At 33.7% G+C, this 27,509-nt stretch overlaps 1 long non-coding RNA gene across 1 annotated transcript in view; it reads right to left on the bottom strand.

Annotated features, from left to right (window-relative positions):
- Positions 1 to 27,509, bottom strand: part of LOC125923049 (uncharacterized) — a 65,079-nt gene that overhangs the window by 23,947 nt on the left and 13,623 nt on the right. The window contains exon 2 of the long non-coding RNA XR_007457866.1: positions 12,229 to 12,266. This is a non-coding gene — a long non-coding RNA (uncharacterized LOC125923049). The remainder of the gene's footprint in view (positions 1 to 12,228; positions 12,267 to 27,509) is intronic.

Below are 27,509 nucleotides of genomic sequence, written 5' to 3'. Positions count from 1 at the left end.
CTTCAGAGTCATTCAAACTCTCGCGATCCCCTAGGATCATCTGAATCTTCCACTGTAATGCATTGCAAACAAACTTCCTCATCTACTAATACTGTCTTCTTCATTTATAGGTATTGAAGCCAAAGGCATACCATAATAAGCCTCTTGCACACAATATGTTTTCTGTATATCTGACCTGTGATAGTTGCCATAAAGTGGTCTGAAAAAGAATAGATTTTAAAATTGGATTGTGCAGTTTTTTCAGCCACTAGTCATGTAGAATCCCATCATTGGTGGCTAAACTGAGCTCAGAAAGATCTTAGCATGTAATAGTAATGCACTCATTAAACTTAATTACTGATGACATGGGATGAGATAATTCTAAAAGGGAATACAATGTATCAGGAATTTGAGAAATATGGGAAAAATTCTAATGACAATAATATCAGATGGCTGCTGCTGGGGGCAGCTGATATTATTGGAGACATAGGAAGAAAGTCTGAGTATAGTCACCAAGTGAAATCTGTGAATGAAAGCCAGAGAACCTCTCTGACAACATATAAAGAGATTCTCACGTTTTGTAGAATAAGCTGAGGACAGAGAAACAAATGTCATGCTTAGGACTTAGTTATATTATAGAAGGAGAACTTTAGAGAAGGTTGAAATTTCAGCTATAGCAGGTCCACGATGCCAGGGTAAGGGAACACTGAAATGTGTGATGATGACATCTGCTTTGAGTCAATCCAGATTCCCCTGCAAAAATAGCACCCTTCACATCGTTAAAGAGTAGTGTTTCTCACCTTTTTGATCACTCATGTTGATGCAGAGACCTGCACTTTGCAAGGCAACATATATCCCTCCCACCCCAGGACCTGTCCCCAGTTCCCTTCCTGTTTATAAACCAATAAATAGGATTAAATCATTAAATAACTGCAATAGGGAAATCAGAGTCTGCTCCTAAACCTCAAGGACCTACAGAACCTACCAAAAGGAGCTGGAAGACTATGTGAAATTAGATTCAAGAAGATTAAATTATAGAAATAAAAAAGAGTTTATTGATATGGGAATGTTTCCCTGTTGCATAGGATTTAACACCTTGACAACTGCTAACATACTCCTAGGCTGGCTCTTAGAGGCTTTGAGTAAAGTGTAAGTTCATACTAATTAAAGTAGCATGATCACATTGTGAAGGAAGAGAACAAAAGTCTCAGACGGTTGGCATACTAGCATATATAAACTATGGCTGGAAATCCCACCAAGGATTGTGCAACACTGCAGGGTCTAGCAAACATCCCATTTAGCAAAGCAAAAAGTAATGTGTCGGTAAAAGGAGTACCAACTTCTTTGAGAGACTCCTTGATGGCTGTTGTCTTCAGGCCAAGTAGGAAGATATGTTAGTAGGAAGATATGATTATAAAATTTGCCACCCTGAGAATAATCCACCTAAATGACCCTTAATCAAAATCAGTTGTTGATGCTTAACTGTCAGAAACCCATTGGGCAAAGCTACTGTAATGAACAGAAATGTCAGAACAGTGGCCAGGAGTACTGAACCCAGTAGCTATGGCAATAATAACAGAATATGGGGCTACTGGGGACAAGATAGATGAGTATATCCAATAAAGGTAAATGTATACAACCAAAAGTAACTGAAGATGGATAATCAGAAGCCTGAGATGGCCACCCCAATAAAATCTCATGATTCTTATCCAGTTTCCAGATCTAAGCCAGTATTTAAACATAGAACACATTGACTTCACAGGTGGCACTGCCTGAAAGAGAGGTTAGGTCTCAGGAAACAAGAACATATGATAAGGATTAACCTACCCTTCCCTCAATAAGAATTATGACTTTTACTTATGTAACATATTTGGAAAAGGGAAATTCCCAATTGATTCAAGTTCAATGATGACATTAATTTTCAAATACATGACAAATTATCATGACTACACCTAGAGCATTTGCAGGCCAGGTATAAAATGGATTTCTGTTTTTAAGTTCAGCTCTCAGTGAGCCCATCAGAATCAAGATCCATGTACTGTTCTTCTCCCCAGTCCATGAATGTATAATTGGAATGGCCTTACCTGGTAGGTGGTAGTACTCCAATTAATGTAGTGATTATCTTTTTTAGAAAGATTTGGCAAAACATGAGTCTAAAATATTTTTCATTTTGTGTTTTTTTTTGTTTGTTTTGTTTTTAGGCAAAGATAATATACTATTCTTTCAGTTTCTGTTGTCTTTTGCTTTTAATTTGGTTAGTTATGTTTTCCCTAGAAAAATCATCATTTTCAGTTATATTTTTAGTTCAGCGGTAAAATATAACAGTCTGTCAAATTTTTATTTGAGCTTTTAAAAGTAAATTACACACATATATTTTTAAAGAATTTATATTTCCATTTCTCCTATAGGTTCCATGTTAGCATCTATAATCACTTGTTATGTACGTTTCTTAAATGGCCAATTCATTTGCTGCATATAGAAGGAATTCTGTGATGTGAGTAACTATAGGGCTAGATACACCTCACCCTTAAGCCAAACTTACACACTCCCTTTCTTTACTATCTTAAATTGTATCTATCTATATTGTCTAAAATGCTCAGAAAAAGGGTACATAATAAACCTAATTATAAAAATGTGAATACTATCACATTATTACAATACCTTAGATAAAAGTCACAACAATATCGATTGTTTCACTGTAAATTAAATCTAAGGGAAAAAAGTCAAAATCACTCTACTCAATATCTCGTTCACCACCATTTCAACCAGAGGGGATTAATTCAAGATAGATTTGGTCTGAATTTCTGTGGTGGTAAGAGTGGCATCACAAGATGGTTTTCTATGCTACATTTATCTTATCTTGCCACAAACTTAGTGCCTTATAACAACACAATTTTATTGTCTTACTTCCTACATGTCAGAAGTCTGACATGGGTCTCACTGGACTACAATCAAGGTGGCTATAGGGCTACATCCCTTCTACTAAGGGAGGCTATATATCCTTTCTTTTCCATCCTCTAAAGGCTACCCTCAGGTCTTGGATCTTAGAATTTTCCACTTTCTTCAGAGCCAGAAATATTGCATCTCCTTCTGATTCTCTGCTATGGTCTGAATGTTTGTGTCCCATCAAATCCATATGTTGAAATCCTAATGCCCAATGTGATAGTTTAGGAAATGGGGCTTTTGTGAAGTGGTTAGCTCAAGAGAATGAGGGGCTCTCATGAATGAAATTAGTGTCCTTATAAAAAAAGATCCAAATGAGCTTCCTCTTCCCTTCCACTACATGATAATACCATGAATACCGTAAGTATACAACCCAGAAGGGCACCTTCATTCACTCATGATGGCAGCCCAAATTTAGACTTCCCACCTCTAGAACTACGAGAAATAAGTTTCTGTTGTTTATAAGCTACCCAGTTTGTGCTATTTTGTTATAGTAGCCTGAATAGACTAAATCGCTCCTGGTTCTGACTCTTTCACTTTTAAAAGGACTCTTTAATTGCACTGGACCCACACAAGTAGTCTAAATTAATCATCCTGATTTAAGATTAGTAGATTAAAAAATTTAGTAACACCTCTAACCTTCATTTCTCTTTGCCCTGAAAGATAACATATCCACAGGTGTAATATCATTGAGAGGGCACTACTCTGCCTACTGCACAATCCAGAATTCACTCCCTTCTCCTACTGAATGAATGAATCCAAACATTCACTCCCTTCTCCTACTACATGGAGGAAGTACATTTTCCTAGTGCATTGATGTTGAGTTTGGTTATGTGACCTCTTTGGCCAATGGAATGTAAACAAAAGTGACAGACTGACAATCCCAGGTATATCTTTGTCTCTCTGACACGTCTGAACTCCATTATGAAAACCACCATCTGCACTTTGAAGTAGAGCCACCTTATCTAATCTAGACACCTGAAAATGCTCAGTTTCAGGTTAGTTTATTATGCAGCAAAGCCTAAATATGTTAGAATTGTATCTCCAAAGCATGATGCCTGCTTATAGCCATTGACAGTTAGGAGCTATAGCAGGGATGCTATTTGCACAGCTCTGCGGGTAAAGGGTCATTCATACCATAGTCTGTGTGAATGAGATTCCAAAGTTGTACACTTAGTGGCCTTGGACTATGACAGTAATTTGATGTTCTGGAAGAAAGTGAACAAACAGTGAAATCTGAGAGAAATGAACATGTCTTGGAGTTCAGTTGTCCAGAATATAAATTCATCACTGTCAGCTGAGATCAACAATCTATAGACTATCTCACTTGTAGAAACCTATCATTATAGTCTACTGAGATATTTTGCTCCTTAAGGGATCCTTATGCATCCTACCTCCTCTCTAAGTAATATTTGAGGCAAACCTAACTTCTTGCAAAAGTTTTGAAAGTTTAAATAAAATTACTTTAAATTAAATGTATGTTTTGTTTTAGTGATTATTCGTTTCTTTGTATTCTGTTAGTCTCCTTTCTCTCCTGAGCATCTCTGTTCCTATCAACACTCTTCATTCAAATCTGGGATGATTTGTGTTCTCCTCAAAATACAATTATTGATATCCCTTACATATTTTCTTATCTCTTTCAGGATTCTAAGACTTCTTTGTACCAGTGTCATAATGGATGCTTCAGCTATTTACGAATCCTACTTTCTAGGAGTGCTTCCCTACAGTTACCAAGAAAGAATCAACTTTAGCAGTTATTAAACTGCTGTTGTAGATACTTCCAAGCCCTGCGCCCAGATTGCCACTGGAGATGTGTGGACTCTAAGCTATGGTCTGTTCTCTATTTCTTCTTCTAAAATTCAACATTTGAATTTTCCTGGTCTGAACTAACTTTTAAGTTTGCTTCTAAATGTTCCATTTCTATTCTTTTCTATTCCTTTAAAGCAAACCCAGCTAAAATGTTAAAGTTCTATTCAGTTTCTTAAATTGATTTGGTATCTTTTCCAACAGAGAGGACCTATATGTTTTCTGTATCTAAGTGCCATTATTCCTCAAAGCTTCTCTTTCCTGAGGCAAGACCTTTATTTATTTATTTTTTTATCCCTGAACTCCATTGTATTTCTTCTTGCAAATTCCCCTCTTACTGTAAGATATAAAAAGCCAATAGTTCTGAGCCTATCAATACATTCATTGTTTAAACAAATCCTGCTGGCTCTTACTTTCTTATTTATGGTTATCCAACCAGTAGGTACCTTACTAACATGTAATCAAGGTCTGGTAGGAATATCTGTGGTTGCATCAAGTAGCTCTTTCCTTTACAAAACTAACACTTCCTTCCTACCTCCCCCCACTGACACCACACACACACCTAACTCAAATGCTATAATTTTGAACCCTCCCTGACCATACATACTTTCTCCTAAGTACGTAACTCTGTCACTCTTCTGAACTTGAAGAACTTTTCCATCAAATTGTTTCAAAAACGTATAATCACCTAACTACAGCTGACCAAGTGATATAAGAAAGTTTCCTCAATTTCTCTGATAGTTAACTTTCTACCAGTTTAAGAGCACATTTCTTCATTATTTTTTTTTTCACAATCCAGCTTTCCTCTGGGTAATTACAGTCTGATCACTAAGATCCTGACTTTGTTAAACAATATTGGATCCCACTTGCCTCTTTGACCTAGTAATAACTGCTTCGCTCATTGTTTCCTAGCTCCATCTTTAGCAACACCTAGGTATATTTGTACATTCTTTTAACTTTTTTGTGTATCTAGCTACTAAGTTTTTAACACCTTTCCTAAAGAAGTGTCTTTTCTTTCCTCCAATGTTTTCTCTGTGTGTATGTGTGTGCATGTTTCTTACTCTTTCAATTTCTAACAACATTTATTTTACATGGCTTTTGAGAACTTTTTCTGAGATGCCAACCAAAGTCTCCATTCAAACCTGCTGCTTTGAGACAGCTTCAAGGTACCAACCTTTATAATGGTCTTCCTTGCATTTGGGCTTTCAGTAATCACACTACATCCTTTTTGTTTTGTTTTTATCTCTTCTTATAATTAATGTGACATATGATATGTATACAAAAGTCTCTACAGTCCTTTATGTGTTTGTTTATAAAATTTATCTCCATTCTGGGAATCAATTTGCTATCTTAATCCTAAAATATAACATCATAATCAAAGTATATATTATTAAGAATTCATATTCAATTTGAGAGCCTGAGTAGAAGTAAGTAGGTAATAGATGAAGGGAATAATCCAAGAACCTGTAGTTTGATCACATTATTTTTTTTTAATGTTTATTTCTTTTTGAGAGAGAGACAGACACAGCATGAGCAGGGAAGGGGGAGAGAGAAAGGGAGACCCAGAATCAGAAGTAGGCTCCAGGCTCTGAACTGTCAGCACAGAACCAACCACAGGGCTCGGACTCATAAACTGTGAGATCATGACCTGAGCTGAAGTCAGACATTTAACTGACTGAGCCACCCAGGTGCCCCTTGACCACATTAATTCACAAGTTTAATCCTTCCATGATTTTCTCCTTAAAGCTAAGATAAAAAAAGAGGAGTAGGGTTTAACACAGCAAACAGCAAATCTTATATTTCATGATTCTCAGCATTGATTTTAAATCCCCAAATCTCATGTTTACATACATATGTATGTATATATATAGTCACATGTATATAATAGACACTTTATACCTACATGTAATGTGCATCTAGGTGTGTGTGTGTGTGTATAAATATGCATGTGTATATATATTACATGTTGTGTATAAATATGCATTATATATACATGTATGTCTGTATGTGTATGTTATATAAATATACACACACATGCCAGGAATAATTAAGCTGCTTTCTGCAATTTAAAATTATAAATAATAGTAGGTGTACTATTTCCCTGGTGTCAGACCAAAAGCAAAATCAAGCATCCATAGAACTTGGTCAGACTAGCTGACATCCTGGTGAAGCAAAAATCCAAGTTTTCTCTTTTTCTCATGCTTTTCCTCTCTATTCTCCTTTCCTAAATAACAAATTGTTGGCTAAGTCCCAACTTTCCAAATTGATGTGAAGGCTTCACTTTTCCATTCAAGAAATGCTTTTGATGGATATCATCTTTGGTTCTCCCTGGGAGCCATTCATATATGTATAAAATTTTGGAATAGGCAGGAGGATCATTTCAATGGAAGTAATAAAGGAGATACTCCCATCTGAATTAATCTTAGGCTTCGGAAACCGCTATTGTGTGAACATATAAAGCCACTCATTTGAACACTCCCCTAGCTAAGTCATAATAAAATAGTACATTGGAAAGGGAAGAATTTTGCAGTTTAATTTTCCTTCAGCTTTAATTAATAAGAGGTAATACATTATTCATTTGGCACTCTAACTATTTCATGTAATAATGAGATCAACCTAGAAAAAGATTTTATTGAATTAAATGAGATTATTATGTAACATTTCCTGGTGAGCTATACGGGCCATGAAGGCATAATCTGAGGTGGAAAATAGAAAAAAAAAATTACATGTGTCCTCAAAGAACACATTATAGCTTTGCAATTAACTTATGTCTTGATTTCATCCATTTTGAAGGTTTCTATGATCAATACTTGAATTATTCACCTCTGAATCTCGTAGAATACTACCCCCTCAAAGTTTACTAATAATCTGTGGCTTTTTTTTAATGCAGACTTAGATTCAGCACATCTGAATGGGGTCTGACTTTCTGAATTTTTAATAAATTGCCATGTGATGCCAATGTTAGTAGTAGTGGCTACCCTTTGAGTAGCAAGATCACAGAATGCAAGGATAGTAGCAGAGGCTGGTATTAAGCAAAAATAATGGAGAAAGGGACTTAATCGATATGCTACTATTTTCTTCCAGAGAGCAGCCTCACCCTGATTATTAAACTCCATGAAAAACAAAACAAACAAAAAAAAAACAAAACAAAATGAAAACACACAAACAGAAAACAGAACAAAATACTTGGGGATAAAAGGTGATCTTGTCCAGTTCCTGTGATGAAGTGGTTATGCACTTATAGGTGCATGGAAAGTTCCAGCTATCCTCCCCACATGAGAGGATTTTGGAGAAAGTTTCAACTTCTCTAACCATTTCTTCTCACCATTTCCCCAATAAAAGAGTTGCTTATCTGATTCATCAGAGGACAAGACACTTACTCAACCATGTTTTTTAAAAACTGAAGTTGTTTTTCCTGAGTTGAAATGCAAAACAACATGAAAAGACTGATATTAAAAATATTGCCAAACTATTTATTTGACAAATATAAACCATAAGAAAATAAGTGACATAACAATAATACTAAGATTTTTAAAAAGAAATTATAGTTATAAACATTAAGACAGCCAGCCTCCACTCAGTTCAGGATCAGGTGGAACAGTTTCCCAGGAAAAATTAAGTAAGTGGGAATATAAAATGGCCAGAAAAGAAATAAGATGAAATAGAATTCAACCCCTCTTCTGCCTAATATCTGTGTGCATCTTTCTTCTCCATAGACACATTTTTAAAAATTGCATGGCTAATTTTTTAGATATCAATGGTAGAAAGACAGTTTCCAAATTTCTATCTCCAACCCTGACTTTTTCCTTAAATTCCAAACTTCTTTCTATATTGAACTGTTTTTTCAACATCTCTACCTGAGTGTCCAATCGTTTTTTCAAACATGACATGTCCCAGACTGGTTTTCTGCTCTTACTCTGAAAAGTTGTTCCTCCCACATTCTTTTCTATCTCAATAAATAGCAAATCATCTTTCACTTTCTCAGTCTAAATATTTGGATTCCTCTATTTCTCTCCTGTATCATAGACTGTATCAACATGTCACACCAGCCTTAACTTCAAAATTTATCTCAAATATGAGCACTTCTTGTCAACAATATCACTACCATCCTGGTATAAATTATTCCACCTCCATCTTCATTCACATAAGTTTAATTATGCATACAGCAGGTAATATGATTTTTCTATAATAATATAGACCATCATCCTTTGTTCCAAATCTACCAGTGGCATCATATATCAGCAAGAATAAATGCCAAAGTGCCTCCCAGGCCACAGAAAGACAGTTTTTTGTCTGGCTTCCATTTCCTTCCCTGACCTTATATACCACTAACTCATTCATATCTGCCTCACTGGCCTTCTTATTGTTTCTCAAAAAAGATCTCATGATATTTTATTTTGACACTGCTTAGGATACTCTTCCATATTTCCTCATTGACTCACTCCTATATTAGGTTCATATCTCTCTTAAAAGTCAGATGTCACATTATAGAGGCCTTTCCTGATCTCCCTGTATAAAACAGCAGTTCCTGCTACCTCAGCCCCATGATTCCGCACCTCCATTATCTTGATTTATTTTACTTGATAGTAGTTGTCACCATTTACAATATATTATTTGTCTATAATAATGATACTTTTATCAGAATATAAGTTCTTCAAAAGTAAGCACTTTATGTGTTTTGATCATTGATGTATCTTCAGCATATAGAATATGTATCTACATGTAATAGGTACTCAATAAATGTGTCGAATCAATGAATGAATGGTGACTGTTTGAAAGCAATTAAAATCAGAAATCAGAACAAAGGAGATATGCTATTATTCAACATTGTATCAAGAGTCCTAGCAACTAAATTTTTTGTCAATTAAAATGAGGTAAAAATATCAGGAACACTGATTTTGAGTTCATTATGTACAGATTTTTTATCTACTGAAAAATAAAAAACCACAAACTAAAACATTATTTGAAATAAGGAATGAGGTAAAAAAACGTAGATGTGCTATACATTTACATTAATAGCCTCAAAACTTTATCATCCCAATACCCACACTTTTTCCCATGTAGTTATGCAGTTCTTGTAACTGGAGAAATGTAGTATTTTATTCCATCTTTAACTTTGGTTTTAACAGTGTGACTTTCCGTGGTCAGTAGAATGTTACCTGAATTGACTCAAGCAAGTGCTTGAAAAGCACTTGTAATATTGAGTTTGTTTTCCTGCACCCATTTCTGCCATATCCCGAAGAAGAAACATGTCAGTTCTAGCTTGTTTGTGGCAAGCAGAGAATGACAGAAACCTGGAGATGAGGCATCCCTAGCCAAGCGAATTCGAGATGAGCTGACCCCCAACCAGCCAGTTATAGGAGTGAGGCTGGATAAGACCAGCAGATACGCCCAGCTGAACCCAGTCTAGGTCAGCTGACTTTTAGTCAAACTGTAGACTCATAATCTAAATACATGTCTATCAGTTTATTCTGCTGGTACTTTGTGGTTGTTCATTATGCATATTATTATGGTTATAGTAAACCTAAACTTGATATAATCTCAATTTAAAATAATTAATGATGCATTCTTCATGAGCAATAACAATACTAAAATGTAATGGAATGAAACTACCTTACAAAAGCAAAGTAAATAATCAATTGCTGCAGAAGGATACTTAATATGTTTGTGTAGAATGCCACAAAATTTGTAAAAGACCTAAGAATGAAGAAAATCTTGTTCAAGGCTAGAGAAGGTCAATAATCACAACAATTCTTCTCTCATTAATGTACTTATTCAAAAACAAAATTCCTATCACAACTTCAACAGTATTACTCAAGAAATTTGGAAAGCAGATTCTAAAATGAATACTCAGGGGTACCTGGGTGGCTTAGTCGGTTAAGCATCTGACTTTGGCTCAGGTCATGATCTCACAGTCTATGGGTTCAAGCCCTGCATCAGGCTCTGTGCTGACAGCTCAGCATTCAGATCTGCTTCAGAACCTGCTTCAGATTCTGTGTCTCCCTCTCTCTCTGCCCCTCTCCTGCTCGTGTTCTCTCTCTCTCTCTCAAAAATTAGTAAACATTAAAAATTTTTAAAATGAATATTTAAAAAATTAATGTACAAAATAAAGCAAGTCTATTTGGGAAGAGTCAGATTCAAAGAAAGCCATCAGGATATAACAGAGCTAGATAAATATGTCGATTGTATCAAACAGTTAATCTAGGAATTTTTTCAGATATGTAAGGATTTTATAAAATGGTGATGATTGGTTTTCAGATAAGTGAAGAATGAAGACATAATACCAACAACAATGCTGAGACAATTTTTGGAAAATTAGATACCTTAGAACATTCATAAAAATAAGTACTATTAAAATTATCTAGAATATTACTATAAAATGTAACATAATATGTATATGATTTTAAGTAAAATTTTTAAATAAGGTATGGAAAGCATGGACATCAAAAGTACAAAGACAAATGTGTATGTAATTTACACTGCTAAATTAAATACTTCTGAAGAGTAAAAATATCATAACCAAATTTACACACAATAAGAACTCCAAGAAATTTATAGGAAAAAGCCAGGTAATTCAATACAGATTTTTGCAGTGTATATAAAAATCAAGGACAGAAGTAGAAATGTGAATGGTCGATAAAGGCCAAAATATTTTTATTCTCATCAGTAATAACATAAATGCAAAATAAAACAATTTAGTAGCATTTTTTAATCATCTTCCTGAGAAGACCCTCAAAATGTGAAGCTGTTTCACATTAAACTTTTCTCTAGGCATCCTTAGGGAAAAAAAATGTAGTTGGAAACAGAAAAGTTTGGCTCTTATGATGAATAATAACAGACTTTTCTGATATTCAACAATATGAAGAGAGTGGCCTATATGATTTCTATGGTTTCTTCTCCACTATAGCATCATTATAATATAAAGGAAAATTCAAAACCATAGGGAAAATATAAAATATATGTTGTAGCGAAGTAAAATAATAAATATAACATGTAAAAAGTGCAGAAATGAACGTTCTCATTCTGTCAATGATGAAAAGATAAGTCACTCAAATCAGAAATAAGTAAACATACATATTTTAATATCATTATCTTATACTATAAAATTAGTTCATTATTCATTTAAAATTGATAAGAGAACCACATTAACCACATAAAAACAATTATTTAGAAATGAAATATACTGGTATCATGAAAGGAGATGATCTATTTACTCCAGCTGGAGAATATTTTGGTTTTGTGAAATAGATACTAAAAAAAAGTATATTCTTTAAAGCTGAGATCAATGATAATGCAAGGCATATTAAGGATGTTAAAAATTATTTCAAAAGTTATTTGAAGCATTGGTGCTACTTAGATATGCAATTATCATTACCTTAAAAATTGTTTTTCAGCTTTTGCAATAAATCACAATAAATTGGCTAGTCTTTTAGAATGGTAGTCTTATTACTCTAAAAAACAAGATACTAAAATTGTTGTTTCCTGGTGGTATTCACTTACCTGGAACTGTTATTATTCTAATGTAAAAACAATCATTCCTGAAATCAAATGAAAGGAGATTAAAAGTATAATAACAAAGAGCCTGGCAAAATATGTATTTTGTAATTATAAACTATAAGAAAATAAGTGATGAAACATTGATATGAAGGTATTTTTAAGGAAATTATAGATATAAACATCAACACAGACAATTTGAAAATCTATTCTCTCAAGTTAATACAAAACAGTCTAAATCATGCATTCAACATGAAGGTAATTAAATGCTGTAAAGGAAATTGCTAGAAATATATGCAAAAAAATTAAGGAACGACAAATGTTAGGAAGGCTTACTACGTTGTCAGTTTTTGACAAATTAAATTCAACAGTGATCAGTAGATAATTTAAAATACAATCAAATTTATGTTTTAGGCAAGTTTATAATCATGTCTGCATTATTATTAAATAAGAAAACTTCATATGAATGAACAGAATTCAATACAGAAAGGCTGACAAAATGATACAACTTCAAGGAAAGGGAAAATTAATTTAAATATAAAAAAGGTGGAAATACTGGATTACATGTTATGTATGTATGATCTTCTGTGCTATATATAGTCATATAGTTTTCCAAAATACTTTTTCATTTAAACTCCCACCAACAGTATATATGAGTTCAAATAGTTTCACAGCCTCAATAACACTTGTATGATTTGCTTTTTTGTTTGTTTTTTTACTTTTTTTAGTTGTTTATTTATGTTGTGAGAGAGAGAGAGCATGAGCAGGTGAGGGACATAGAGAGAGAGAGAGAGAATCCCAAGCTTTGATGCAGGGCTCAAACTCACAAACTGTGAGATCATGACCTGAGCAGAAATCTAGAGTTGGTTGCTTAACCAACTGAGCCACCCAGTAGCTCCAGTTTTTATTTTTATTTTTATTTTTTATTTATTTATTTATTTATTTATTTATTTATTTATTTATTTATTAGTTTAGCAACTCCATTAATGTATAAAGGTGGAACACAGTGAATTTTAAGTTGTATTGCCCTGGAATGTAATGAAATTGAGCAACATTTTTCATTTGGTCGTTTGAATGTATTGTTTCTGTTCTGTATTTTGCACATTTTTCTTTTTTTAATTATCTAAGAACAATTTAACATGATAGCTACCTTCTCACATTTTAAAATATGTAGCACAGTACTGTTAACCATAGACACCATTCTTTATAGCAGATCCCTAGAATGTATTCATCTTGCATAACTAAAACTTTAGTCAATGGCAACTCTCCATTTCCCTTATTTTTTCTTTAATTGGGTGTCCTGGTTTATTCTTACTTATTTTTCAGGAGTAAACATGATAGATAGATGATAGATAGATAGATAGATAGATAGATGACAGATAGATATAGATATGGAATTTTTCTCTAATATCTATTGCAAATATTTTTTTTTGCCAATATGAACATTTTATTTTCATTCTTGTAAGATACTTTTCTGATTACCATAAATTCCTAAGTTTAATGTAATGCAATTTTTTTTCTTTCATGGTGAGTGCTTTTATGTCCTGTTAAATAAAACTGTGCCTGCTCAAATAGGTTTTCATCTGAAGTCTTCATTGTTTCTTATTTCCTTTTTAGATCTATAACCTATTTGGGATTAATTTTTGTGTAGAATGTGAGATGAGGCTCAAAATTCAGTTTTTTCAATACAGATGTCCAACTGAACCAGCACCATTTATTGAAAACATTATCATTTCATCACTTTAAGACAGAGTCCCGTTAGCCATAATTCACATGGTCATATCTGTATTAACATGTTTCTGGAATTTCTGCTATTAATTTGTCTGCTTATGTTTGTTATTGAATCAGTATTCAATCACTTTGCTTTGTTTTAGATGTATGAGAATTCTTGATATTTGTTACTGTTCATTCACCCAAAGTTTTGTAAGAAAAATTATTAGTATGCAGCTTGATAAACTGTCTCCAAGTGAGCACAAACTAGCAACCAGCAATAAGTCAGAGGAACAAGAGTACCAATCCTAGTTCTCATATGCATGCTTCCAGACAGGATTCCTGCCCAAAGTTCACAATATCCTGACATCTAGCACTTGAGTAATATCATATAGGATGTACTCTTTATCTTTAGCTTATTTTATTTGATACTTTGTGAGATTTATTTTGTATAAAGTAGCATTTAGTTCTCATTACTGTATTTTATTGCATCGACTGTGCCACAATGTTTATATTCATTCTACTTTAGATGAAAATTAGAGTTGTTTCTAGTCAGGGCTGTAATTAATAGATGTATTAGTTTTCTATTACTCCTGTAACACAGTTACATAAACTTAGTGGATCTTACTGTTCTGGGAGTTTTAGGTCCAGGTGGGCTCCTTTATTTACACACAGTAAATAAACATGCAATATATCAAGTGATAAGAAAAGCGATAGAAAAATCAAGAAAGCATAGTATAGATAAAGTGATGGGAGCATAAGAGAGTTTCCATCTTAATATCAAGTAGTTAGGAAAGAACTATGTGTTAAAGAGAATTTGAGCCAGACTGGTTTAAAGTGTGAGAATGAATCATGTAACTCTCTTAAAGTGTAATGGATACATCTCAAGTATAAGGGATATCAAGAACTACAGCCAAGGCCAGTGAGCAGTCTTAGAGTGTTTGAGGAATAACAAGGAAACCAGTAATGGCTAAGTGAATTATGGGAAGAGTGCCTCATAGTGTTTTAATAATCTTTATTCTTTGTAATTAGTATTTATTATATATATGATGTGAAATTAAAATTAAGTTGTACATGCAAAATATTGGATGTTAGGCAATTTTGCCCCTGGTCCATTTTTTCTGCTATCTACCTAAGTCCAATCATTCAACTTCTCTAGGACTTATACTTGTCTTCTGTTCAGGAATGGGACCACATCATTTACTTAGGACTTTCTATGAATATGTGAATAAGCAAAATCATTGTATAACATTTTCCTGTGTATCCAAGAAACAGTCTCTAAACCTTAATAATATTTCAGTAGACCATTTCTTTTTTATATGTGTACATTTTAAGTCTGTTAAAATTTCTCATTCCTTTTTGAAGACTTAGATCAAAAATGGATTTATAAAAATCGTAATTTTTTCACAATGTAAATTAATATAGCAGCTTAAAAATCAAGAGTAAAGTAAATTTATGAAAACTGTAATTCATATGTGAAGTTGGTATATTTTAAGCAAGTCAGAATTCTGAATGACAGGCATTTTATTTTCTATTTTTGTATCTATTGTATACATATTCCTTGGTCAATGCACATAGCCCACCCATAAATGAAATTTTCTAACAGTATTTTCCAATGTCAAAAGGTATTTTTTCCTTAGTAAAGATAACAAATGTATTATTCCTCACCTGATGTTTTATGTTTGCTACACTTTTTATAGAAAGTGAAATAAATGTGGTAAATATTATATATCTTATAATTATATAAGAAAAAATGTAGAACTTCATTAATATAATATTCCATGAAAATAAAAATATTTTATTAAATTTTAGATTTTTTTTACCTCTTCAGGTATAATATATTTTTAGGTTTAATTTTTTGAAGTTATCTTTTAATTGTATTTATTCTGGAATAATATTTATTCTATAACTAATACTTATAAATTCTCATTTGATACCCACCTGTGAAAAAGCTTTGGATGGTATGAATAGAATGTGTTATTTTTCACCATACATGTTAAGATTATTAAGTGTGGAATTCAGACACAGTAAGCTTTTACCCAATTTTCTAACCTAAGTAAATCTTTTAAACCTCAGTCAAGACCTAAACAGAGCTATCTGCCCTCTCACAAACTGATTTGAGCTAGCATTTTCAGCTCTGTTTAGTGCAGAGATTTGATAGCTAAAGACATATTTTATAGCTGGTTTCAAACTAGAAAGGCGTGACTGCTCTTGGTGAGATTGATGAAAAGTCATTCCTGTTTAGTATTTTTGATTGATAAAAATAAGTATTCCTATAGAGAGAAGTGCCATACTCTATAGCTGATGATTGAATATATTAGCTGCAGTAATAGTATGGTTTTGATGTATATTTTCATTCTTTCTTAAGGTAGTAAGACCATGTATTGTAATGCTTATCCAGAAGCTAAACTAATTCATAAAGTCTAATTCTTTTTGTTTTGTTTTGTTTTTTTTTTTTAGAGATCATGATGCATATACTTTGGGGACCCCTGGGGAACATTTTTTTCATGTATAATCTAAGAAAACAACCTGTTTTGAATGACAGTATTATGAGTTAATAATATATAATTTCTACTAAAATATACCATTCATCAAAAATTATGAACGTTATAATGGTATCAGAATAAATAATAATGTAAGATAAAACATTATTTTTAAATGAAATGAATAAATATGATTGAAGTAAATTCTGAACTACGTGACTTCCATTGATAGAGTTCATCATTGATATTGAACTGAAACTGGAATAGACAGTTTCAATATTCATATTAGGTTAAATCAATATTTAACAAGTTGGGAGTGTGCCATTCATTGTACATTTAAAAAATATAATGTTTAATGCTTATACAAATATATATATACATATTGCAGTTCTTGTCAAATTCTTATTTAAATAATTAAAGAGTATGTGGTACTATTCTTCATAATCAACATTTCTGAGTTTGCTTTGTAATAGTCATCAGCAAGAATAACTGCTTACATGTCAGAAAATAAAGTAGTGTTTATAAATAAGCCATTGATCTTTTGATAAAATCAACTCATTCAACAAATAATTATTAAGCATAACTGGTGCACTTTAAAAAGGTACCTGAGGGGCACCTGGGTGGCTCAGTCAGTTAAGTGTCTGGCTCTTGATTTCAGCTCAGGTCATGATCTCTGCTGACAGCACAGAGCCTGCTCACGATTCTCTCTCCCCTTCTCATTGCCCCTTTCTGCCTCCCTCAAAATAAATAAATAAACTTAAAGGAAACAAAAAAACAAACAAACAAAATTGAGGGGCTTAAAGGAGGAAGGAGGGAAAATGGTTTGAAATTAATAGTGAGGAACAAGGAAAATGGCTATCAATCTCCAGCCCCAGGGGTTTGAAGGCTCAAGGAGAGAGAAAAAAAAAGTAGTCGCTACTTGAAAGGGCTGCTGGTGATGCAGTGTCTTCAGATGAGCTACAATTTTCTGTTAGAATGAGAATGTGAAGGGACAATTCAGAGAAGAGGTTGATGATATAAATGACTTTGCTCATGATGGACTCTAAATTCAAGAGAGTAGACTAAGAATCGGGAAGACATTTGGACACATTTATAATGAAATGTTATTTGTTGCTTAAATAAAATACAGATTTAACTAGATGTACCTGTATCTTATCTGAGAACCCTGTATATACTCCACAGAAATGCATGCACATGCACACAAGGAGACATGTACGGGAATGTTTCTAGCATTATTAGTAATAATAATAATTAAAACCTAGAAATAGCCCAATATCCATCAATAGTAGAATTGAAAAAGTACTATTATTTAGTGGCTGCACATAGCTCTCTGGAGTTTAGGATATAATAGTAAAAAAAAATACCTGGGAGTTTGGGACTTTCTCATGGTGAATAATGAAAATACAGAAAAGGTAGAATAAATGCAGTTATAGTAGATTCAAGATAATATAAAGCTGAGGTGTTTGGGAGCCAAGGAGTTTGGGAAAATTGTGATTTAATTCCACAGTGAGAACTCCTCTGGCATCTGATGGTAATAATAAAGCCTAGAGTAAGTATGTCTTAGACTTAGGGTGTGATTTTATACTGATATATGTTGTTTTTTTATGTATGTTTATTTATTTCTATATTTTATTTTTTATTTTTACTCAGTTACGGGGGGAGGATAGAGAGAGAAGGAGAGAGAGAATCCCAAGTAGGCTCCTTGCTGTCAATGCAGAGTCCAACTTGGGGCTCTATCTCAGAACCATGAGATTATGACCTGAGCTGAAATCAAGATGTTCAATGCTTAACTGGCTGAGCTACCCAGACACCCCTACCCTGATACATGTTAAAGGAGAAGTGAGTCTACCGCCTGATTCCTGGCCCTAATTGGAAATTTTAGGTGGGTCCTGACTTCTGGGAATCTACTTGTTACACTAAGGGCTAGGCTTCTGTGGAGAATAAGCTTAGGAATCCTCCAGGCTTACACCAATGGGTTAACAAGGCATAAAGAAGTACAAAGCCATAAGATGCTCACACTCGAGTTTGGGTAAACAATATTGGCACCCCAAGAATAGGGAGCTGCAAAGGTATCCCAGAACAGAGAGGGGGTACAAAGCCTCCAGAATTGAGAGGGGGGGCAAAGGCCCCCAAATAGAGAGGGACACAAAGGCACTCAATCCAAAGATATATGAGGTAAGCAAGATTAGGCGTTCAGGGCAGAAGCACTCCCCAATTTAATACTATAGCAAAAAGGTGCTATCACAGGAGGAAAGGACCAAGTTAGGTAAACACATAAATTGAGCTATAGATCACTGTGCTGCCCAAAATGGAAATGGTTATCAAAAAAAAAAAAAAAAAAAAGTGCCTTGTGAACCCTGAGGTTATTCCCCCTATCTGCCTTATCCCCTAGGGTAGCTAAGATAAACAGACATAGCGCCTCCTGTCTGCCATTAACAACCATCTGCCCATCTGCCCATCTGCCCGGTGCCAGGATTTTGTTTTATATTGACCCAAACCCCAAACACCATATATTTTCAAGACTCCCTTTTCCCCTCACGTCCCCAAGTTAATGTTTCCAGTTTCTTTGTCTCTTTGTGCACACCTATAACGTTTGTAAGCCTTCTGATCTTAATAAACATGGGACAAGGACCCTTATTTGGGACTCTCATTTTTTTCCCAGACATTAGCCATCTCTCGTTTTCATCCTGTGTCCTACTCTCTTGCTAGAAAAGAGAGAATTTTATACCCAGAGTCTATGACAGGCTTCCTCTTTATCCGTAAAGAAGGAGATGCAAGGCTCAAATAAAGCATAGACTTTAGACCTAGATCATAAGTTAACTCTTGATCCATACTGAAAAAAGACTGAGCTTACTGTTAAAATGCTATCACTTTTGACCGCTTCTAACAAGGTCAATGACCCCTGGGGAAATCTTTAACAATTAATCCTTCACACTGGAAATAAAGTGATTTTTAAGACTCCTTTCCTTTTTGCAACAGTAGGAAAAGCTTGAGTCCTTATGCTTCTTTCTTTCTCTGAGTAACTAAGATTGACATAGTGTCACATATTAATCATAGCTTCTAACTTCAGGAGGGAACAATGTATGGTTACCACCTGCAGATATGTAGAACTATTTCTTTCAGTTAAGTAGTCAGTTTAGTCTGGATGATATTTTAAGTTTAGTCTCACTTAAACAACCAAGAATTATCCAAACTATTTTATATTTAGATTCAATTAGGAGGGGAAGTGAATCAGATTGTTCCATGCCTAGTGGGGATATTTCTTTGACTTGAGTCAACTTTTGGTTACAATATATAGTCAGAAAAATTTTAACCAACTAAAATTATCAACCTTAAGATCCAAGAATCCTCCAGAGTAATCTAAAAAAACATACTAAATTTATATACATTTTAAGGTTATGTCATCAAGATGACCCATCATTAGCTAAATTGACATTTCAAATAATTTCGCTCTAATATTTTCTTCCACATGGTCTCAAAACAACATACAGCCAAAGCATTTGCTTTTTGAGTAAAGACTTTTATTTCTCATTGCTGTAGTCATTTTAATACTACAGTGGTCTCTTCTAATGTTCCAATTATAGATTTTTATTAAACTGCCTTAAATGTCATTAAAAATATTATTCATTCATTTATTCATTTTATGGTATATTAAATATTTAGCACCTTCTATATATCAAACTTTCTTTGATGTATTAGAGATAGGAGAATATGTGTTCTCATGAACCTCACAATTCAACAAGGTGAAACAGATGATAAACAAAGCAGAAGAGGGGTTATAGAGTTCAGGGAGAAGAGTGGTGATCTGCAAGTTCATAGATGGTAAATGAAAACTTAAAGAAAAAGATGGCATTTCAGGGGGAAAAACTGGATAGAGTGCAGGCAACTAGACATTTGGAGATATGAGAAGATAAAAACAAATGCAAAAGTCCTAAGATGGAGACATTTTGATATGGATGAGGAAAGGACACAGGTAGCTGAAGCAACATAATAAAGGAGAAAAGTAGAAGGAAATGAGGTCAGAAAGGTCAGCTATTTGATACTGATGCAATTGATTTGATGCAGTTTGCAATTTGAGTGGTTTTGAGCAAAGGATGACAGGACATGATTTACAGCATCACGGAAGAGCTCTATTTAGCTGTATTCAATAAACTATAAGGGAAAAGAGTAGAAACAGACATATAATAATAAAGTCTAGAGATAACAGTAGTCTGGACTACTGACAGAGCATGGAGAGATGGTGGCAAGTTGCAGAAGCAAAAGGATTTCCTGATGGATTTAATGGTATAAAAAAAAAAAAAGTCAAGAATGGCTCCACTATTTTTTACTTGAGCAACCAAATGGGAGAGGTTGGCAATAACTGAGATGAGAAAAGCTCTTGATGGAACAAGTTTAAAGAAAACATATTTGGAGTTCAGTTTTAAACATTTAAAGCCTGAATTGCTTATTGGGCACCCAGATGGAAGTGTTAAATATAGAATCAGATTTATAGTTCGAAGTTCATGGGGAAGGTCCAGGCTGAAGAAAAATATTTTGGAGTTGTAAATTTGGACTGTTCTTTGAAGTCTCATGAAAAACTCTTGTGAAGGGAATGTGTGTAGAGGACAGCATTAGTCCAAAGAGATGCTTTGTTTATAGAAGCAGACTTTTCTATATGACAAACAGTATTTTCATCTGAAAATTACTTTAAGAGAATTTATATAGAAAAAAAGTCCACAAAATTTCACTATTGTAAGAGATGAAAGGACATTTCTCCACCATATTTTATTCCTCAATAAAAAATAATTTCTATTAATCTGTTAAAACACTGCCATATGTTGAATGTTACATGATTTCTTCATAGGTAAAACTGGCCTATGAACAGGTAGTTCTACAGGGTCTTTTTAATGTATCTTCTTAGATGGAGTCTAATACTTCTCAGCTATAAATGAAATATTACAGTATTATGATTTTTTTTTGGTGTTAGGGTCATTATAATGTTCTATTTGCTGCTACATAAAGGCTAATAATAAATTATTATTTTCTATATTTGAGTGCCACTGAAAATGCATACCTTTCTAGGAAATTAATAAAAATTAAAAATTAATTACCTTTGCTAAAACTGTAGTACCCCATGCTTTCACAGAGGCATCCTGAAAAAGGTTAGCTAGTTCCCTGAAGCACATTTAAGCAGATATGTTTTACTTGTTTGTTTAAATTCAAATATAAGTAGTGTGATCCATATACACTAGAATAGAGTCAGAATTTCCAATGAATATACATTTTATTTTATTCCACTGACACATTTTTAATGAAGTCATAGAAGAGACATTGATGCAAATGAGGTATTGAGAACACTGTTTTTCTTTATTATTTTAAATAACATAAATGGTATTTCAAAACACTTGTAATTTATTCTAAAGTGATCACAGAGTATACAACACATTTTCAAAGGGTTTGCTTTAAAGGAAAAATCTCTTTACTGCATAATTTTCTCTTATATTGAAATTGATTTCATAGTATTAAATGTTAAAAGTGCCATACTTTACATCCATAGCTTTTGTTTATATGAGGCATTCTTGTTAGTATCTGCAAGATTAAACACCTCATACTAGATAATATGTAAACTACAAAAAATAAAGTACAAACATATGATATATATTTACATTCAATTATATATTATATATATAGGTTCATGTCTACCTCAACAAAATTGAAAATGTTTTAGTAGAATTTGTACATATTTTTATATAAAAACTTTCCAATTTGTTCCAATCTATTTTTTGGAATTTGATACTTATTATGAATTCTATGTAAGGATAGCATTTTTCTACATGAATGTATTAGTTTTTAGTTGAATTAAAAAAAATTAATTAAGTAATCTCTATGCTCTACGTGAGACTTGAGCTCATGACCCTGAGATCAAGAGTCACATGCACCACTGACTGAGCCAGCCAGGTGCCTCTAGATAAATTTTTTGAAATAAGAAAAAATCTTGAGTCACTGCTTTAGAGGCACATATATTTTATAAATTATCATGTATTCCTGACTTAGTAAAGCCATATAAAATTACAAAAACATAAGCACAATATAGGACTAAGTTTTGAGGAAACTGGGGCCTCAAAACAAAGCAACAGTGCAAGTACACCACTTCTCCCTCATACCCTCCTCATTCATGGGTGTCAGCAGTGAAATCCCTCTTCTACAGGGGAGTTAGGGCTTGCTTTGATAGGGCAATTATTGGTGGAGATACAGACTGCTTGAATGGAATACAAATTTTTGTCTTTTTAACAACAGTTCATGAGAAGTTTCAGATGAAGGGCTTTAATAACAATTTGTGTATTCTCATTTGAAATACTAGCAAAGTTAGAACAGCAGTTTAAAAAATAAGTATAATAAGTTGAAGAAGAGTATGTTCTTCAAGAAACATAATCCAATACATTACAAAGGGCAGCATGTAAAAAGGGTGAAAATGAATAGCAGAAAACCAAGGGAGAGAGTTGCAGCCTGGACAGGTATAGGGTCCTGTCTGCCCCCATAGAACCCACAGGCCTTGTTATCTTCAAAGAGCAAGTTAAGACTGCAGGAGGAAAAAGGAGGCTAAAAAGGGAGATAGTAAATGTGTGGGGGTGTTTTTGTTGTTTTTGTTTTGTTTTGTTTTGTTTTCTGTACAGAAGGCCCAATATTTTACTTGAGGGAAAAATATTCAATTCTTTTTTTTTTGTGGTCCTCAATAATTTTTTCTTATTATTTTTTTAATATATGAAATTTATTGTCAAATTGGTTTCCATACAACACCCAGTGCTCATCCCAAAAGATGCCCTCTTCAATGCCCATCACCTACCCTCCCCTCCCTCCCAACCCCATCAACCCTCAGTTTGTTCTCAGTTTTTAACAGTCTCCTATGCTTTGGCTCTCTCCCACTCTAACTTCCTTTTTTTTTTTTCTTCCTTCCCCTCCCCCATGGGTTTCTGTTAAGTTTCTCAGGATCCACATAAGAGTGAAAACATATGGTACCTGTCTTTCTCTGTATGGCTTATTTCACTTAGCATCACACTCTCCAGTTCCATCCACGTTGCTACAAAGGCCCATATTTCGTTCTTTCTCATTGCCACATAGTACTCCATTGTGTATATAAACCACAATTTTTTTTATCCATTCATCATTTGATGGACATTTAGGCTCTTTCCATAATTTGGTTATTGTTGAGAGTGCTGCTATAAACATTGGGGTACAAGTGCCCCTATGCATCAGTACTCCTGTATCCCTTGGGTAAATTCCTAGCAGTGCTACTGCTGGGTCATAGGGTAGGTCTATTTTTAATTTTTTGAGGAACCTCCACACTGTTTTCCAGAGTGGCTGTACCAGTTTGCATTCCCACCAACAGTGCAAGAGCTTCCCATTTCTCCACATCCTCTCCAGCATCTATAGTCTCCTGATTTGTTCATTTTGGCCACTCTGACTGGCATGAGGTGATATCTGAGTGTGGTTTTGATTTGTATTTCCCTGATGATGAGCGATGTTGAGCATCTTTTCATGTGCCTGTTGGCCATCTGGATGTCTTCTTTAGAGAAGTGTCTATTCAGGAAAAGACCTCTCTGACCTCAGCCGCAGCAATTTCTTACTTGACACATCCCCAAAGGCAAGGGAATTAAAAGCAAAAATGAACTACTGGGACATCAACAAGATAAAAAGCTTCTGCACAGCAAAGGAAGAAACCAACAGAACTAAAAGGCAACCAATGGAATGGGAAAAGATATTTGCAAATGACATATCAATTCTTTTATTTTTTAGAAAAAGCAGAATCTTGGAGAATTCTTGGAGAAAACTCAGTATGCCAGAATAGGTTTAGAAGTGAGAACAAGTATCTTGGTTTTGTCTGTTGTCAGTTCTCTACTTGCTTGCTTGAAAAGTAATTGCACTAATGTCTACGTATTTACTCATTTACCCCCTCTGGAATTTCATGACCTATGATGTAAGCTGAGTACACAACTTCATTTTTTCCCCAAGATTACCTAAATTTCTAATGGATATCTAAATAATAATACTGCTTTGTGATATTTTCCTTAGTAGATATACTAAGGTAAGAATATATATACAATTTTTAGGTCATCCATTTTTATAGAAGTGCCATACATTAAAAGTTTAGAAAAATGCTTTGAAATAGTGTTTTATAATCTATTTTTCTTTATTACCAACTAAAGAGACTTTTAGATATATATACTTTTTTTCTAATTTTCATCCCCATTCATGTTTCTGTTGTCCAGTAGAGTTGAGCTTGGGAGGACCAAATTATTTTAATACGTACTATTAATACTGATAGAAACTATTATAATATCTAGGAATTTTGCAGCCCCAAGACCAATATTCATCCCTTTGGGGTGATATCACTCTCATTGGTAATGCGTGATTGAAATCAAATTAGTGTGAGACAATTTGGAGCCTTAAATGAGCAAATAAGTGAGGTAGAAAATGTAATACAAAATGTATTCCAAATGTATTTGAAACAATTTCTGTTTTTCTCTTATTTCAAGGCAACAGTGTTACAATATAGAAATTTGTGGAAGCAGTGAACCTATAGGCTTTGAGGACCTATGCAATTCTTATATTCTTTCATACTTTGTTCACATATGTACTCAGGTCCTGTGGTTTGGTATTAAATCACTGACCAAGAATTGTGCTTGATCTTTTTTCCTCAACTTTCTTTCATGTAGGTGTAAGGTAAGTGAAATTTGAGTAAAATCTATAAATGATGACCATTGACTGAATGAGATTAGCAAAGTATTTTTTTAAGTCATCTTATTTGCAAAGCTTTCTCTCTGTGTCACTTGTTTTCTTTTACTTTAAATGTAGTGAAACCTTTTTAAAAAAACAATCTAGCTTCTCGAGCAAAGCATTTTTTAAAAAAATTCTCAAGTAATCAAAATTCAGAGAAAGTGAAATATTACTCTGCATCTAAATGCCAGAAATTAAATCAAATATTTAACATTTCTTTTTAACCAAAACTGGTTCTGAGTATCCTCAAAACTATGGTTTTTTAAAACTTATTTAGGAAACCCTTTTAATAATATGACATATGATACCATATTACTATCATGGCCTCTATTTTGCAAAACGTCATTCACAAATCATTGTGTGTGTATAAAGAAAAAAAGTTCAACTTTATCAATAAAGTTATATCAATGAAATGAAAAGAAAACACCCCAGATAACTGCAAAGATAAGAAATATATGTAAGATCTATATGAAAGTTTTGATGAAGAATGATAGTTGCTTTACATTTGCCTTGATCACATTTTTTCTCACTTCTAAAATTTAAATTTACTCATGATGATCTTTTAGCATTAGATTGCTTGGAAGCAACTAAATAACAGTTATTTCGCATGATAAATATCTATTTCTGGCCCATATAAAACAAAAATAGATGTGGGCAATTCAGAACCTGTAGAGGAACTTCACAAAGTTGTAAGGGACTCAAGGTACTTCTGTATTACTGTTCTCCCTCTTCAGCATCTAATCTAATGACCTGAAAAGTTTGAGAGAGCTCCAGATCTCACATACTCATTGTAGCCAGCGATAATAGGCAGAATGAAAAACAAGTTAACCCCTCCCTTCAAGACTACTTCTTATATATGTAGGGCAATGACTTCTGCCCTCCCATAGGGGAGAGGATATGTTCTTACTAAGGAGTAAGGGGTAAGTGTAGAATAGGAAATTAGAAGTCACTACTAAGTCATGCAACCTAATATAATCTAAATTTATTATATAATAAAATTGCTATGGAACATTTTATATTCAATTTTTTCCTATTTCTTAAGAATTACATATTATTTACCTGGTTATTTTATTTCCATTTCACTAATTTTTTGCTTCCCAATATATGTTAGTTAATTAATCTTACAGGGTTACCAGGGATTTTTGAGTTTTTCTTATGGCATTGTCCACATCATTGTGTTTTCAGTGTATACTTGGAAATAAGAACACAATAAATTCACTAGGGAGTCACCACCAATATTCTGAAGAAACTCATATACTTATACTCCAGAAACTTTAACAGTCCAATAAAGCACAGTATATTGCATTCAGTTCAGTTTTGTTTACCTCACTAAATTGACACATTCAACTTCACGTGCAATCAAAAAGACCTTGAAAATACAATCTTCTGTTTCACAAGAAACATAACGTTGACAAAACTATTAAAGTTATATTAAATAAAGAAATTGTAAAATATAAAGGATGGATTATCTTTCTCATATAATCCCTCAGGGGCGCACAGGTGGCTCAGTTGATTGAGCATCTGACTTCAGCTCAGGTCATGATCTCACGGTTAGTGGGTTCGAGACCCTCATTGGGCTCTGTGCTGACAACTCAGAGCCTGGAGCCTGTTTCAGATTCTGTGCCTCCTTCTCTCTCTGCAAACCACCCTCCCCCGCCTCACTCACACTTTGTCTCTCTCTGCCTCAAAAATAAATAAACATCAAAAAAAAATTAACCTCTCTCTGTCTCTCTTTCTCTCAGTATAATATTTCAGCAAACATACCAAGAATGATGAATATTAGGTAGAAAGCAAAGTAAATTGAAATTTTCAAACATAATTTCCCTAGTTGAAGAACACAATATAAATTTAAATGTACCTTGGTATTCTTTGCCATTTCCTAACTCAACAAAAGAGGTACAACTTATTTAAGAGTTGTCATTAGGATCCACATAAGAGTGAAACCATATGGTATCTGTCTTTCTCTGTATGGCTTATTTCACTTAGCATCACACTCTCCAGTTCCATCCATGTTGCTACAAGCATAAGAGACTGTTAAAAACTGAGAACAAACTGAGGGTTGATGGGGGGTGGGAGGGAGGGCAGGGTGGGAGGGAGGGCAGGGTGGGTGATGGGTATTGAGGAGGGCACCTTTTGGGATGAGCACTGGGTGTTGTATGGAAACCAATTTGACAGTAAATTTCATATATTAAAAAATAAAAAAAAAAAAAAAAGAGTTGTCATTATCATCAGTAAAAAATATTTGGTGTATCACCGAACAAGAATGTGGGGTGGGAGCAGGCGTTTCACACTAACGTGCTTTACACAAAAACATAATGCACATCGGTCCATGATGAAACA

Source organism: Panthera uncia, chromosome B1 (assembly GCF_023721935.1).
Source record: "Panthera uncia isolate 11264 chromosome B1, Puncia_PCG_1.0, whole genome shotgun sequence".
Lineage (NCBI taxonomy): Eukaryota > Metazoa > Chordata > Mammalia > Carnivora > Felidae > Panthera > Panthera uncia.
This window is presented reverse-complemented; position numbering and strand designations above follow the sequence as displayed.